General features: G+C 49.2%; 1 pseudogene; it reads left to right on the top strand.

Moving 5' to 3' along the window:
* Window positions 1-345: 345 nt before the first annotated feature.
* LOC147710164 (uncharacterized) lies at window positions 346-1406 on the top strand (annotated as a pseudogene).
* Window positions 1407-16066: the final 14660 nt, after the last annotated feature.

Genomic DNA, 16066 nt, shown 5'->3' with positions numbered 1-16066 from the left:
TGACCTGGAGGAGATGGTGGCCTCAACTATAGAACCAGACAGCGTCTGCGGACTGGGAGAAGTAGACAGCTCAGCCAGAGCTCCAAGCAGAAAAGGTAAGATGCATGCACAGCATTCCCCCCCTACACCATCATCCTTACCTGTACCCTTTGTGTCTAAGTGAACCACAGTATAGTACTGCTAGCACTATACAGGAGCAATGCATCATGGGAAATGTAGTCAGGAAATGTAAGGCCATGTCATACAGCACAGCAACCAGCAAGTTAGGTAAATGATTGCAGACAGAATAAAGCGAAAGTGAAAAAGATTTAATTGTAGTGAGTGTGAGACAGTAGCGCTTAGCTAATGTACGCTCATATATCCACAGGTGACACATCTCACTGGCGTTCTCAGGAGACTGAAGGCACGGCACCAGAGAGGGATGAGACTCAGGACCAGGTCCAAGTGCACAGAATGTATCACATGACACAGGTGCACCCAGTAGCCATCCTCCTTCACAAGACACAGAAAATGCTCCAGAGTTGCAGGCGTCCCCACAACGATCACAATCCCCTCTGTTGCTGTCATCCCCAGAAATGCCAACATCACTGCATGAAACAACACCTGCATCACAACCAAGCAGGAGGCTTGTTGTTGCCCCACTATTGGTAATAGAGTCAGCAGCAGGTGACAAGGAGGGGGAAGAGACACACACCTTGCCTGTGGATGGTAGCTCTGCCATCCTGCAGTCCAGTGCAGAGGTGGGCCATACTGGCGCAAGACGCCGCAGAATCCAAGAAAGCAGTGCAGCTGGACGTGTGGAGGGTTCAAGTGTGTTCTGTGGCCTGGAGGGGAGCATGGTAAAAATCCAGAGGATGCAGGGAAAATCCATCATGTCTTGCCAAAGCCAAATGAGGAACCTGAACAACAACATGGGAGACATAGGAAAGGGCACCAGGGAACTTGTAGATGTCAACAAAGAAATGGCTGCAGGGATGTGTGAAATGTCACAATCGGTGGAGCGTCTGTGCACCAAACTAGACAATAAATTTGCATCAAGGCACCAGGAAAGGCAGCGTGCGCATCAACAAAATAAAGCCATCAATCGCCTGGCCACAGCCACATCCCTGCTATGCAGGAGAAGCATAAACATGCAGGAGGGACTAACCCAAAACAGTAATGAGGTCACTAGGGGCATGGCCAGGATGACCAGTGCTCTTGAGGCGCTGTTAAATGCACAAACAGCACAAACTGCTGCTCTAGATGTGCCAGAGAGTGAAGAGAGCACAAGTAGGAGCAGCATGGCCAGCTCCCTTGTCGTAGAGACAAGGAGGAGCAGTAGGCACCATGCTGATGCTACAGACCAATCGCAAAGTGAGCACAGTCAGCACCAAACAACTGCCACTGGTAAGCGTGGACGCAAATGATTATTTTAGTTAATGGGGAAGTGACCCAGGACTCACATCATTGAATGTTAATAATTTGTGTTGCACATTTGTGCTTTTGTAACCTACGTAGTGACACAATTAAACTACGTTGGGTCCATACTACACCTGCCTGTGTCTCTTTACTTACTTTAAAAAAGTTGCGTGTGATCTCTCCCCGTCTGTATCTGCCATCAGTTGGTGTGGCAACTCCAGCTGTGTGTGGTTCAGGCACTGGTTGCTCGTCATCATGGTCCTCATAATCAGAGAGGTCAACTTCGGTAACCCTTCTTAACCGCAAGGTTGTGCAACATTGCACTGGCTGCAATCATCTTGCAGCAGGTGACTGGTGTGTACTGGTGGGCCCTCCACTTTTATGTGGGCAGCGAAACCTGCTCTTTCACAGACCAAAGGTGCGCTCAACAATGTTTCTGGTCGATTTGTGTGCCCTATTGTATCTCCTCTGGCTGGGTGTTGAAGGGTTGAGGTAGGGTGTGAGGATGAAGGACCAGAGGGCATATGCACTGTCCCCTATTTGTAACAAGAAAAAAAATACTCACATGCACACAAACACATCTATCTGCAATACATATCAAGGGAGTTTCACACAGTGTGTTACCTAGCAAGTATCCTTCGCCGAATTCCCCCTCTGTCAGGCGTGCGTAGATCCCACTGTTTTGGAAGATGTAAGAGTCGTGGGTACTCCCGGGAAATTTGGCTACTATGTCAGTGATCATGTACGTGGAATCACAGATCACCTGTACATTTATGGTGTGGGAGGACTTCCTGTTCCTATAAATGTACTCTGTGGCAGCAGGTGGACATATTGGTATGTGGGTGCCATCAATACAGCCAATGATGTTGGGGAAATGCGCCATCTGATAAAAGTCTGTCTTTGTCCTGAGCAGTTCAGCATGCGTTGCAGGGAAGCTGATGTAGTAATGCATTCTCTGCAACATGGCGTCTAGGAATTTCTTAAAGAAACGGGACAGACAGCTCTGGGATACCCCACCAACCACAGCAACCACACTCGGGTAACTCCCAGATGCAAGCAGGTGTAGGCTGCACAGCACCTGCACATGGGGTGGGATGGCGTGCGCCCTTGGGGTTGGATGGTCCAACAGTGGGTGGAGGTCCCTGATAAGGTCCAGGATATTTTTGGGGTCTAGCCTGTACCTTTGTAGGATCTCTGGCTCAGTTAGCTGGAATAGGGTGATCCTCTGCCTGTACACCTGCTCCTCCCTCCTCCAGACCCTCTCTCCTTCTGCCTGTAGCCGTAGCCGCCTCGTAATCACATAGAATGCCGCCATTCTGGTGAAACTGTTGCATTTTGGGGCCTTTTTTATAGCCTGCACCTGGTTACCACCTGATTTAAATCTATCAGTAAATTTACCGATTCTGATGTTTTTGAGTCCCCTACATCTCAAAGGCCAAATACAGGTCGGTAAAGGCCGAAATTCGGTATTTTCGGCCTTTACCGAGCGGTATTTGGTTACCTACATCTGGCCCCTGGTCCCTGGGGCAATGAGAATGCTGGATCTTGCCGAACATTCTGTATCAGTAACTACTAGATGATCCCACTGAAAGGCTTGGTGGGAGTTTAAATATGGTTGAGGTAGGAAGAAAGGGGGTGATAAAGTCTGGAACTGAGTAACGAGGACATCATGCATTTTTTATTTTCTTTGATTGACAGGAGCTTAACAGCTGTTACCATTGCTGGAAACCAGGGAGGTTTGTCATCCATGTGAAGGTGTTTTAGGGATATGACCCGGGGGCTTAGGAACTGGTGAGGCGTGTAAACTTGTAATTTCACTTGTTGACAAGTTTAATCTGGGTATTGGGGTTTTGCTGTTATAACAATTTTGAAGTTAAAATCTTTTAGTCTTTACCTGATGTTTTATGGTGTCTGCATTGTTGGGCTCAAGGAAGCGACCAGGTGTAAAACAACTAGAGGTGGGGATGGAAGATATATTTTTGAAAATATGGCTGAGGCGTTCTAAAACAGATCGCAGAGGGATCAGGAGATGGGTTGTCTTGAAGACTGACCTTGTCACAGAGGCAGGTGGACTTTTGACAAATTGTACAATTTCCAGGTGTGTTTAGGAGATGAGGTTGTTTACCCTACTGTTGGTGAGACAGTGACTGCGGCCAATCTTTTGGGAATATTGAGAAAACCATTGGTTTACTTGGGATTGAACGGGAAAGAGTTTGGAGTGGGCTGTTTTCAGACTGATGCTGCATCTGAGGCAGCAAGGTCTTCAGACTGAGGACATAAAGAGGATTGAGAGAGGACGATCCAGGCGTCGTGAGAGGTACATACAAGGTTAGGACTTCAGACTGAGGACATAAAGAGGATTGAGAGACGACGGTCCAGGCGTCGTGAGAGGTACATACGAGGTTAGGACTTCAGACTGAGGACATAAAGAGGATTGATATTGTAGCCCTCCTGAACAACCTCTGGGAGAGAGAACACAAAAGACTCATGGTCAGCATTCCAGAGCTGCTGCCTAAAAACAGGTGATTTCCCAGAGTTATGTGATTTCCCATGGTACAAGCAGCAGGTCACCTGACAGAATAACATTGATTCAGGGCATGCAGCCCCCGTCCACCAAGAAAGGATTGATGTCCTTCATGGTGTTAGATGAGGCTTGTTGATGCTCACGTAATGCCATGTATAATGAAACTAATCTTTTCCAGTTCCGAGAAATACCCTTTGCTCAGTTTCGTTTCTGCAACAAAGAACTGTTCGTGTCAGTGCATAGCTTTCTCACTAGATAAAGGCCTCTCTCACCTGTCTAGCAGTTTGATCGCAGCCCACGGTGAAACGGCCTTGACATGTTCTGTTTTGTGCAAGATACAAGAGAAGAAACCTTTTTTTTTTGTTTTTTGCTGTCCATCCACATCTGCTTGGAAAATTCCACTGTGGGCGTGTTCTTAACTAACCATGCAGTGTACATAATGTATCTTTATGATTACTGTTCTTCAGTCCACTCTGTAGTATTCTTACGAGTGCAGACGGAGCCCCGCTCTGAGCGTATACAAATAAATGGTTATTGGTGTATATTCTCCACTGCTTCGCCGACTCTTCATTTGGTATGGAAGGCTGAGAAGTGGTCTGTGGTGACCACGGTGGCCCTAAGCGGGTCACTTCCTTCGATGGGGATGATGAACTACTGCCGCCAGTGGATCCCTGAATGCAGATGCTATGATGCCAACTTGAGACAGAGTATGCTAAAAGATGCACCCAACAACATTGTATGGACTAATGAACTTGCAAACTGTATCAAGAAACTGAAAGAGACATTATGTACTGCACCAGCATTGGGGCTGCCTGACTACAAACTGTCCTTCTATCTCTGTGTCAGAGCAAAATGGCATTGCAAGTGGTGTGCTGGCACAGCTCTTAAAGACCTGCGGGATACTACTATGTGACTTTACCTTCAGCAGTGACTGGGCGTCGGCAGCTGTGATGGGGGCGAAGACGGCTACTATTGTTTCGGCCTATACTTGTATTGTGTAGGTGCCATATTAGGTACCGTGGTTGTCATCTGGAGCAACACAACATTTTTCTGCTGGCAGGCACACAGGTTATGAGGTCAACTTAATTTGTTAAAGCTAAGATCATCTTTAAAAGTTACACATCTATTAATTTGGCAACAGTGCTACCTGCAAAAGGTTATTCTGATGAGACCCCTAATCATGTCTGTGTTGAGATTGTAGAAAACTGCATCACACTAAGACCAGATTTACAGCAGACAGCATTAGAACAGGCAGACGATGAGACGTACACTGATGGTTTCTCCAGCAGACTGATAGCAACCCCTGCTCCGTAATTAGTGTTTATTACAACAGTTGACACCATAGTTGAAAGTGCAGCTCTGCCATCTAGTACATCTGCCCAGTAAGCTGAGCTGTATGCGGTAACAAGAGCATGCATCCTAGCTGGGGGGAAGCTGTTAACATATACACTGACCCACGCTATGCCTTTGGAATTGTCGATGAATTTGGCCAGCTGTAGCAGTATCGGGGTTTCATAACAGCAGTCGGGCGTTTCATTCAAAATGGCCCTTTAATAAAGCACTTGTTATAAGCGATACTACTACCCAACGGGATAGCAGTAATGAAAATGTGAAGCCCACACAGGAGTTAATACCATGATAGCCAGAGGTAGCGCCAGGGCTGACACTGCAGCAAGAGAGGGCATGTTACAAACAGTACAGATGGTGCCTTTAATGAATAAAAACATTCCAAAAATTCAGCTCATTGAGAGACAATTGTTGCTAGCTGATGTGAAGGAAGCACAATGGTCTGCTACAGCAGAAGAGCAGAGAGCGTGGATTGATGCTGGATGTGAGCAGAATGATGAGGGATTGTGGGTATACCGGGATGAGAGGCCTGTGGCCCTAGGCAGTATGTACCCTTCCTTTACAAGACTTGAGCATAGACCCACTGATCATTGCACAAGGGGGGGTGGGGTGAAGGTGCAGATACATTTTGCTTCCCATTGAATGACTTTGAGTCTTGCTGTTGTGTGTGGATGTGTTTCCAGAATACGTGGGGGAGTTCCCACAAGGAAGCGAACCAGCCACGATCGTGGTACACTTCATGATAGCCATCACTCCCAGGTTTGGGGTCCACTAGGGCATAAATAGCGATAGAGGGGATGACTTTCTGGCTGCAGTTATGCAAAAGATGTGTGACTGTTTGGGAACAGAGTGGAAACTGCATGCCCCATACCACCCCCAAGGTTCAGGCCTGGGGGAGGAGAAGAACTGCAAAAGAAACTCTGGAATCATGGTCATGGTGAGAAAAAATAAAAGATGTTTCTCTTACTTCTAAGTGGACTGGACCACAGACTGTGACCGGATGCCCTGAATGTATCAACGAAACAACATGCAGAGCTGCACCAACAACGCCTGAGATGAAGGTACCAGAAATTGATGATCATATGTCCCCAGAGGAGCTGCACAACACACCAGACAAGGAGCGGACAGACCAGACAATTCCTAAGATCCATGCTGAGGGCCCATCATAAAGTGTCACAGGAATGGTGACACAAACTGACGCTCTTTTTTAATATATTCTTTATATATGGTTTTTATTACATACATGTGATAGGACAACATCGTTACCAATTGAAATTTACATAGAAGCTTGTACATGCATTTGGATACATCATGTCAGCTGTGGACATTGTTCTAGTCTTCCATATTGCTCCAAGAAGTTGATCTTGTTTTGGTCTATGATAAAAGATGTCGCTTCACCGTAAATATTACAGCAGTATTTGACATTGATGAATGTAAGACTCAATTCTGCAGTGGGGAGTATAACAAAACTGGGGAGTGGAACAAAATTGGGGTTACACTGTGTATGAAGAAATGTACGGTTCTAGATGTAGACGAGCATTGTTGAAAGTTTTAGTTTATTGTTGCCATGAAACAGGCCTCAAGAGTGTGTGCATTGGTAAGGTTTTAGCCCTGGTGCTCATATATGCCCTGTATCCGTGACCTGTGTGCCATGCGTGATGAGATGGCCATCCTGCTCGTACCCTGCATGAGATTCCTCCCAAGGGGTTTACAGGGAGTTTGGTATTAACTGAGGGGACTCAGAGTGTGGTGCGGTATGCTTGAAGGTGTGTAACAGTGTTGTCCACTGCATGGAGATGTGGCGTTTCCGAATGCCTCGGACTTCTTCACATCGTAACGCATCTTCCTTCGATGCTCCCCACTTTATAACTGCTCCCCTCCTGGCAGCCAGAGAAGGTCCCGCTCCAGTTCTCCAGTGCATGGCGACGCTCTGTTAAGGCTAGCAGGATAGCCAGAGCCGCAAATCACGTTTCTACTTTGTGTAGTTTACGGTGATTGAATATGCCTAATGCACTTGCTTCCTATGTTACAGCATCTACGAGCCCTGTCACTGAGCGCAGTGTGGTGTGTATTGTGTTCCAGTAAGAGTAGTGTCAGATAGCTCCAGAACATGTGGAGAAAGGTTGCGCTAGGTTCTTGGCATCTCGGGCATAAGTATAGTGTGTTCGGGAAATATAGCTGGAGATTTTCTGGCACCAGATACACCCGGTGTAAAATAAAGTATTGTATATTTATTTTTGAATCTGTAATTTCGGGATACTCTTTTGGGATGCTCTAAAACCTGTTCCCATTCCTTGTCATGGAGTGGCCTCTGAAGCTCAGTCTCCCAATTTTCACAGAGGGGGGGTGAGTGTTATTGCATTACATTTTCAGATTGCCTTATATATCTAGGCTTTCCTGTTTTCAGTTTCTATTTTTGGTAAATTCTGGTGGGGGTTTTTCAGTGTTTCCAGTGATTTTAATACCATAATAAACAGTGGTTATCTGTGGTTACCAATTGTCGCACCATTAAAAATAACCGAAACAGTGTTTTTCCAGTGTTTATGGAATGTTTTGTTTTTATTATTCCTGGCTTTCTGCACTGATAGTGCATGGTACATAGACAATGAATGTACTGTGTATATGAGGTCAAAATGCAGTTTTAGAAATCACACTTAATGTAGTACACCTTACAATACCTCTTCAGTGAGTCTTTGGTCATGCGTGCTCGCTCTGACCTTCCCATGTAAACTTTTATCTGTGAAAAGGCCCTCTGAACATTGGCACTTGAGAAGGGCAATGCTTTAACAGCAGTACACAAATGAAAGTAATAGCCGGCTCTCTTTTTTAGGTCTCGCCTGTCGATGCGCATGCGCATCGAGCTTGCGAGACTATGGGGGCTTATCCACTCTTTATCCAACTTTCAAGGAATCGTGGCGATTCCTTGCAGTGCACGAGACATTTTAGACTAATGCGCATGCGCAAACAGCTTAAAAGCGCGTGCACAAGCCTGCATTGCCTTCTCTCTCTTTGACAGCCTCCCCCAGCTCCGCCTCTTCACTTTTTGATTGCACGGATGTTAGGCCGTGCCTCCCCTACTCTACTCCCCCCTCCTTCTCCACTCCCCCTCACGACGCACCTCCGGATCCGCCCCCTCCCCATTTTGTCTACCACCGTGAAACTCTTTGGCACACGAAAGTCTTACCATTACCACGACATATTTCCTTTCAGCTCTAACTTCGGCTAATGTATTTTAGTGGACAATGAAACATACTTATTTGTTACGAAACATTTGTACAGCCTTCCACATGTCTTCCACAACCCACTAACGCCCGAACCCCCCCCCTCTGTCCCCGTACACAGCCACGCTCGCATTTCAACTCCCCCTCTCCAGACGCACTTTCGGATCCGCCCCCTCCCCATTTTGTGTACCCCCGTCAAAGTGTTTGGCACACGAAAGTATTACCATTATCCCGACTTTTTTATTCCTTTCAGAAAACATTTCACTCTTCAACGAAACATTTGTACAGCCTTCCACATGTCTTCCACAACCCACTAACGCCCGAACCCCCCCCCTCTGTCCCCGTACACAGCCACGCTCGCATTTCAACTCCCCCTCTCCAGACGCACTTTCGGATCCGCCCCCTCCCCATTTTGTGTACCCCCGTCAAAGTGTTTGGCACACGAAAGTATTACCATTATCCCGACTTTTTTATTCCTTTCAGAAAACATTTCACTCTTCAACGAAACATTTGTACAGCCTTCCACATGTCTTCCACAACCCACTAACGCCCGAACCCCCCCCCTCTGTCCCCGTACACAGCCACGCTCGCATTTCAACTCCCCCTCTCCAGACGCACTTTCGGATCCGCCCCCTCCCCATTTTGTGTACCCCCGTCAAAGTGTTTGGCACACGAAAGTATTACCATTATCCCGACTTTTTTATTCCTTTCAGAAAACATTTCACTCTTCAACTCTAACTTCGGCAAATGTATTTTAGTGGACAATGAAACATACTTATTTGTTACCAAACATTTGTACATCCTTCCACATGTCTTCCACAACCCACTAACGCCCGAACCCCCCCCCTCTGTCCCCGTACACAGCCACGCTCGCATTTCAACTCCCCCTCTCCAGACGCACCTCCGCATCCGCCCCCTCCCCATTTTGTCTCCCCACGTGAAACTGTTTGGCACACGAAAGTATATACTTTCAACAGAAATCGTCTACACCACGAGATAATGACATACGCTTTAAAAGTTACATCGGCTTGTACATTGAGAAATCTGCAGGACTACCACTGAAATCGTCTACACCACGAAATAAAGCGTGCTACGTTAAAAATACCGATTGTATCTCTAGCATTGCACCTAAAATAAAACATTTTAGTCCCATTTACATGAACACAAAGTCAGGCCACAGACTGCAAGGCTTTCGTCACGAAAACTACAGGATGCTAGACTACTTTAAGCACCGTCGCCAAGATTGTAATCACTTGTGAAGTTCCTTTGGGGATGTGCTAATTTAGAACAGCAGGATGCGACGCGGGTGTTAGCTCGATAACAACAACAAACCCCCCCCCCCCCCCCAACCCCCCAAAAAAAAAACCACTGAAAGGAAATACTTACACTACAAACGTAAAACTTTTTTGCGAAACGTAAGAAATGTCACTGTACGCAAATATTAACACTAGAAACGTGTCGTTATTTTAACAATACTTATTTACTTTACATAACCATGAATTTTTTGGGACAAGTTTCCTCGACTGCGTGGTATGTAAATTTGTCTTATTCTACGTTTACGCTTTTACAGACTAAATTTTTTTATGTTTCCTCACTGAAACATTTCCGATTTTGCCTTCTTTTGTATAATCACCACTGTATTTTAACGTTCCCACACACACATTAATGTTGGCATGATATAACAAAAAAAAAGACAACTTTGAAGGCAAATACATCAGCTCAAAACATTTTTTTATGTTTCCTCACTGAAACATTTCCGATTTTGCCTTCTTTTGTATAATCACCACTGTATTTTAACGTTCCCACACACACATTAATGTTGGCATGATATAACAAAAAAAAAGACAACTTTGAAGGCAAATACATCAGCTCAAAACATTTTTTTATGTTTCCTCACTGAAACATTTCCGATTTTGCCTTCTTTTGTATAATCACCACTGTATTTTAACGTTCCCACACACACATTAATGTTGGCATGATATAACAAAAAACAAGACAACTTTGATGGCAAATACATCAGCTCTAAACATTTTTTTATGTTTCCTCACTGAAACATTTCCGATTTGGCCTTCTTTTGTATAATCACCACTGTATTTTAACGTTCCCACACACACATTAATGTTGGCATGATATAACAAAAAACAAGACAACTTTGATGGCAAATACATCAGCTCTAAACATTTCGCCACACGTCTCTAGATCTATTTTTTTCCATAAACAATATGTACCATCTTATAAATTTCCCACTCTATTTTTACGTTCCCACACACACATCAACCACTCACCCTCAACCACTCACCCTCAACCACTCACCCTCAACCACTCACCCTCAACCACTCACCCTCAACCACTCACCCTCAACCATTCACCCTCACTCACCCTCCCTCACCCTCACTCACCCTCCCTCACCCTCAACCCCTCACCCACCCTCAACCCCTCACCTTCACTCAACACCTCAGCCTTGCCCTCACTCGCCATCACCCTCAACCCCTCACCCTCAACCACTCACCCTCAATCACTCACCCTCTACCACTCACCCTCAACCACTCACCCTCAACCACTCACCCTCAACCACTCACCCTCAACCACTCACCCTCAACCACTCACCCTCAACCACTCACCCTCAACCACTCACCCTCAACCACTCACCCTCAACCACTCACTCTCAACCACTCACCCTCAACCATTCACCCTCCCTCACCCTCCCTCACCCTCACTCACCCTCCCTCACCCTCAACCCCTCACCCACCCTCAACCCCTCACCTTCACTCAACACCTCAGCCTTGCCCTCACTCGCCATCACCCTCAACCCCTCACCCTCAACCACTCACCCTCAATCACTCACCCTCTACCACTCACCCTGAACCACTCACCCTGAACCACTCACCCTCAACCACTCACCCTCAACCACTCACCCTCAAACAGTCACTCTCAAACAGTCACACACAAACACTCACCCTCAATCACTCACCCTCAAACAGTCACCCTCAACACTCACCTACCCTCACCCACCCTCAACCCCTCACCCTCACTCAACACCTCAGCATCGCCCTCACTCCCCCTCACCCTCAACGTCTCATGCTATTTTAAAGGGTAACTTGGCGCTGACAGTTCAAGTCGAATGACAGTAAGGTAGAAAACTTCATTCACCCTCAACCACTCACCCTCAACCACTCACCCTCAACCAATCACCCTCAACCACTCACTCTCAACCACTCACCCTCAACCATTCACCCTCCCTCACCCTCCCTCACCCTCACTCACCCTCCCTCACCCTCAACCCCTCACCCACCCTCAACCCCTCACCTTCACTCAACACCTCAGCCTTGCCCTCACTCGCCATCACCCTCAACCCCTCACCCTCAACCACTCACCCTCAATCACTCACCCTCTACCACTCACCCTCAACCACTCACCCTCAACCACTCACCCTCAACCACTCACCCTCAACCACTCACCCTCAACCACTCACCCTCAACCACTCACCCTCAACCACTCACCCTCAACCACTCACTCTCAACCACTCACTCTCAACCACTCACCCTCAACCATTCACCCTCCCTCACCCTCCCTCACCCTCACTCACCCTCCCTCACCCTCAACCCCTCACCCACCCTCAACCCCTCACCTTCACTCAACACCTCAGCCTTGCCCTCACTCGCCATCACCCTCAACCCCTCACCCTCAACCACTCACCCTCAATCACTCACCCTCTACCACTCACCCTCAACCCCTCACCCACCCTCAACCCCTCATCTTCACTCAACACCTCAGCCTTGCCCTCACTCGCCATCACCCTCAACCCCTCACCCTCAACCACTCACCCTCAACCACTCACCCTCAACCACTCACCCTCAACCACTCACCCTCAAACAGTCACTCTCAAACAGTCACACACAAACACTCACCCTCAATCACTCACCCTCAAACAGTCACCCTCAACACTCACCTACCCTCACCCACCCTCAACCCCTCACCCTCAACCACTCACCCTCAACCACTCACCCTCAACCACTCACCCTCAACCACTCACCCTCAACCATTCACCCTCACTCACCCTCCCTCACCCTCACTCACCCTCCCTCACCCTCAACTCCTCACCCACCCTCAACCCCTCACCTTCACTCAACACCTCAGCCTTGCCCTCACTCGCCATCACCCTCAACCCCTCACCCTCAACCACTCACCCTCAATCACTCACCCTCTACCACTCACCCTCAACCACTCACCCTCAACCACTCACCCTCAACCACTCACCCTCAACCACTCACCCTCAACCACTCACCCTCAACCACTCACCCTCAACCACTCACCCTCAACCACTCACCCTCAACCACTCACTCTCAACCACTCACCCTCAACCATTCACCCTCCCTCACCCTCCCTCACCCTCACTCACCCTCCCTCACCCTCAACCCCTCACCCACCCTCAACCCCTCACCTTCACTCAACACCTCAGCCTTGCCCTCACTCGCCATCACCCTCAACCCCTCACCCTCAACCACTCACCCTCAATCACTCACCCTCTACCACTCACCCTGAACCACTCACCCTCAACCACTCACCCTCAACCACTCACCCTCAACCACTCACCCTCAAACAGTCACTCTCAAACAGTCACACACAAACACTCACCCTCAATCACTCACCCTCAAACAGTCACCCTCAACACTCACCTTCACTCAACACCTCAGCATCGCCCTCACTCCCCCTCACCCTCAACGTCTCATGCTATTTTAAAGGGTAACTTGGCGCTGACAGTTCAAGTCGAATGACAGTAAGGTAGAAAACTTCATTCACCCTCAACCACTCACCCTCAACCACTCACCCACAACCAATCACCCTCAACCACTCACTCTCAACCACTCACCCTCAACCATTCACCCTCCCTCACCCTCCCTCACCCTCACTCACCCTCCCTCACCCTCAACCCCTCACCCACCCTCAACCCCTCACCTTCACTCAACACCTCAGCCTTGCCCTCACTCGCCATCACCCTCAACCCCTCACCCTCAACCACTCACCCTCAATCACTCACCCTCTACCACTCACCCTCAACCACTCACCCTCAACCACTCACCCTCAACCACTCACCCTCAACCACTCACCCTCAACCACTCACCCTCAACCACTCACCCTCAACCACTCACTCTCAACCACTCACTCTCAACCACTCACCCTCAACCATTCACCCTCCCTCACCCTCCCTCACCCTCACTCACCCTCCCTCACCCTCAACCCCTCACCCACCCTCAACCCCTCACCTTCACTCAACACCTCAGCCTTGCCCTCACTCGCCATCACCCTCAACCCCTCACCCTCAACCACTCACCCTCAATCACTCACCCTCTACCACTCACCCTCAACCCCTCACCCACCCTCAACCCCTCACCTTCACTCAACACCTCAGCCTTGCCCTCACTCGCCATCACCCTCAACCCCTCACCCTCAACCACTCACCCTCAACCACTCACCCTCAACCACTCACCCTCAACCACTCACCCTCAAACAGTCACTCTCAAACAGTCACACACAAACACTCACCCTCAATCACTCACCCTCAAACAGTCACCCTCAACACTCACCTACCCTCACCCACCCTCAACCCCTCACCCTCAACCACTCACCCTCAACCACTCACCCTCAACCACTCACCCTCAACCACTCACCCTCAACCATTCACCCTCACTCACCCTCCCTCACCCTCACTCACCCTCCCTCACCCTCAACTCCTCACCCACCCTCAACCCCTCACCTTCACTCAACACCTCAGCCTTGCCCTCACTCGCCATCACCCTCAACCCCTCACCCTCAACCACTCACCCTCAATCACTCACCCTCTACCACTCACCCTCAACCACTCACCCTCAACCACTCACCCTCAACCACTCACCCTCAACCACTCACCCTCAACCACTCACCCTCAACCACTCACCCTCAACCACTCACCCTCAACCACTCACTCTCAACCACTCACCCTCAACCATTCACCCTCCCTCACCCTCCCTCACCCTCACTCACCCTCCCTCACCCTCAACCCCTCACCCACCCTCAACCCCTCACCTTCACTCAACACCTCAGCCTTGCCCTCACTCGCCATCACCCTCAACCCCTCACCCTCAACCACTCACCCTCAATCACTCACCCTCTACCACTCACCCTGAACCACTCACCCTCAACCACTCACCCTCAACCACTCACCCTCAACCACTCACCCTCAAACAGTCACTCTCAAACAGTCACACACAAACACTCACCCTCAATCACTCACCCTCAAACAGTCACCCTCAACACTCACCTTCACTCAACACCTCAGCATCGCCCTCACTCCCCCTCACCCTCAACGTCTCATGCTATTTTAAAGGGTAACTTGGCGCTGACAGTTCAAGTCGAATGACAGTAAGGTAGAAAACTTCATTCACCCTCAACCACTCACCCTCAACCACTCACCCACAACCAATCACCCTCAACCACTCACTCTCAACCACTCACCCTCAACCATTCACCCTCCCTCACCCTCCCTCACCCTCACTCACCCTCCCTCACCCTCAACCCCTCACCCACCCTCAACCCCTCACCTTCACTCAACACCTCAGCCTTGCCCTCACTCGCCATCACCCTCAACCCCTCACCCTCAACCACTCACCCTCAATCACTCACCCTCTACCACTCACCCTCAACCACTCACCCTCAACCACTCACCCTCAACCACTCACCCTCAACCACTCACCCTCAACCACTCACCCTCAACCACTCACCCTCAACCACTCACCCTCAACCACTCACTCTCAACCACTCACTCTCAACCACTCACCCTCAACCATTCACCCTCCCTCACCCTCCCTCACCCTCACTCACCCTCCCTCACCCTCAACCCCTCACCCACCCTCAACCCCTCACCTTCACTCAACACCTCAGCCTTGCCCTCACTCGCCATCACCCTCAACCCCTCACCCTCAACCACTCACCCTCAATCACTCACCCTCTACCACTCACCCTCAACCCCTCACCCACCCTCAACCCCTCACCTTCACTCAACACCTCAGCCTTGCCCTCACTCGCCATCACCCTCAACCCCTCACCCTCAACCACTCACCCTCAACCACTCACCCTCAACCACTCACCCTCAACCACTCACCCTCAAACAGTCACTCTCAAACAGTCACACACAAACACTCACCCTCAATCACTCACCCTCAAACAGTCACCCTCAACACTCACCTACCCTCACCCACCCTCAACCCCTCACCCTCACTCAACACCTCAGCATCGCCCTCACTCCCCCTCACCCTCAACGTCTCATGCTATTTTAAAGGGTAACTTGGCGCTGACAGTTCAAGTCGAATGACAGTAAGGTAGAAAACTTCATTCACCCTCAACCACTCACCCTCAACCACTCACCCTCAACCAATCACCCTCAACCACTCACTCTCAACCACTCACCCTCAACCATTCACCCTCCCTCACCCTCCCTCACCCTCACTCACCCTCCCTCACCCTCAACCCCTCACCCACCCTCAACCCCTCACCTTCACTCAACACCTCAGCCTTGCCCTCACTCGCCATCACCCTCAAC

Source organism: Lissotriton vulgaris, chromosome 5, assembly GCF_964263255.1.
Source record: "Lissotriton vulgaris chromosome 5, aLisVul1.2, whole genome shotgun sequence".
NCBI classification, from domain to species: domain Eukaryota; kingdom Metazoa; phylum Chordata; class Amphibia; order Caudata; family Salamandridae; genus Lissotriton; species Lissotriton vulgaris.
This window is presented reverse-complemented; position numbering and strand designations above follow the sequence as displayed.